Source organism: Chiloscyllium plagiosum, unplaced genomic scaffold (assembly GCF_004010195.1).
Source record: "Chiloscyllium plagiosum isolate BGI_BamShark_2017 unplaced genomic scaffold, ASM401019v2 scaf_91596, whole genome shotgun sequence".
NCBI lineage: Eukaryota > Metazoa > Chordata > Chondrichthyes > Orectolobiformes > Hemiscylliidae > Chiloscyllium > Chiloscyllium plagiosum.
The window spans coordinates 1,952-3,990 of NW_025202074.1; the positions used below are offsets into that span (position 1 = coordinate 1,952).

General features: G+C 37.6%; 1 long non-coding RNA gene across 1 annotated transcript in view; it reads right to left on the reverse strand.

Annotated features, from left to right (window-relative positions):
* Positions 1-210: 210 nt before the first annotated feature.
* The window catches only part of LOC122546189, a 5,331-nt gene continuing 3,502 nt past the window's right edge, over positions 211-2,039 (reverse strand). The window contains exon 2 of the long non-coding RNA XR_006310681.1: positions 211-281. This is a non-coding gene — a long non-coding RNA (uncharacterized LOC122546189). The remainder of the gene's footprint in view (positions 282-2,039) is intronic.

Sequence of the window (2,039 nt, forward strand, 5' to 3'; positions counted from 1 at the left end):
TTGGAGGCTGGGAGGTGACCTTATAGAGGTTTATAAAATCAGGAGGGTCACTGTAATTGTAAAAAAAAATGTAATTCCTCTGTGATATTTAACTCTTGATTTGAAAATTTCTCTCTGGAAATTGAATCAATGTGTGGCTAATTCAATCTCCTCTATAACAATGGAAAGGATGATCTTCAGTCTGACAGCAGTAACATACCTGCTGTTTTCTCGAAGGAACTGATCACACTTGGCTTTGTACTGAGCACATATTACAGTGTCTTGGTCCTTCAAGTAATTGTCTGGAGGAAGACAGAAGAGACATCGTTTGGAAATCAACATTAAGTCAATCTAATAATTTAATAATAATTAGGCTGGTTTTTTTTCTTCAAGACAGCAATTCCAACAGGACCACAGGCTGATCCTCTTCTTGGCCTGAGCTGCTCTTTGGTGATTATATTAAAAAAAAGTACCAATTCACTGATAACCATATATTTACCAACACCTCTACAAATGGTTAATCTGGCATCTGGATATTAAAGTTTGTCTGGATATGAAAGCTTCCTTATCTATCCATACCTGTCAGTTCCTGCTCAGTAAATGTGTGAAGACAATTATCAAGATGTACCTGTTAAATGCTGCTCTGTGAATATCTGAGTGTAGTTTATCAAATTGTAATTATCTATCTGTATAATCTGTGCAAATATGTGAGTGAATGCAGTATTCAATCTGTCCCGGTCACACTCTGGTAAATATATTTACATTTTCTCATCACAGTATCCACATAAAGGAAACTGCCAGGGACTGGTTGATAAATACATTTCATCCATTTTAAATAAATAGGATCAGTCCCTAGTGTTTCTCTGATGTGGATATGCAAGTTTAGTTATATCAATATATATATATATATACCTGTCAGTTTCTGCTCTGCAAATGTCCGTGTTTGCTTTGCCAATCTGTCCCAAACAGTTTCTGCTGTGTGCCTGAGAGTGTAGTTATCAACCTGAACCTGTCAGTTTCAGTTTTGAGACTGCGAGTTTCGATATTAGTCTCTACCTGTCATTTTCTTCTTTGTCAAAGTGAGTGTAACTGTCAATCTGTATCTTTCAGACTCTGCTGTGTGAATACATAAATAGAGATGTCAATCTGTAGCTGTCAGTTTCTGCTTGGTGAATATGTTTGTGTAATAGCCAATCTTTCCAATTTCTACTATGTGAATGTGTGAACTGAGTTTTCACCTGTCACTATCCGTTTCTGCTTTGTGAATGTGAGAGTTTAATTATCACTCTTTCCCTGTCAGGCTCTGTAATATCAGTGTTTTGAGTGTATTTACTCATCGTTTCCTGTCAGTTTGTGTGACTGTTGTTATCAACTGGTACCTCTTAGATTCTGCTATGTGAATATGAGTGTAGTTATCCGTTTCATTTGATCTGATTTATTATTCTCACACGCACTGACATACAATGAAAAGTATTGTTTTGTGTACTTAACAGGCAAATAATACCAGACAAAATGCATCAGGATAATAGAACAGAATCTGTAATACAGTATTAAAGCAGCAAAGAGAGAGAGATTAACATTAAAATTTGAGCGAGATTAGAATGGTGCTGGAAAAGCACAGCAGGTCAGGCAGCATCCGAGGAGCAGGAAACAAAATCGACATTTCAGGCAAAAGCCTTTCATCAGGAATGCCCGAAACATCAATTTTCCTGCTCCTCGGATGCTGCCTGACCGGCTGTGCTTTTCCAGCACCACCCTCATCTTGACTTTAAGCTCCAGCATCTGCAGTACCCACTTTCGCCTTAAAATTTGAGCAGTACATTCAAAAGTCTGATAACAGCAGAGAAGCTGTTCTTGAGTTAATTGGGTGGCGTATTCAAACTTCTGCATTTTCTGGTGGTAGCTAGGAAAATATTAGTTTATATACAAAAGATAGGGTGGGTGGAAGTGTGCCAAGAAAAAGACAGATGGAGATAGAATCCAAAGAAAGAGAAGAACACTAGGACAGACAAATGAGTGGATAACTGTCAGACTAAGAGGGTGGATAGCTATTTAATAAG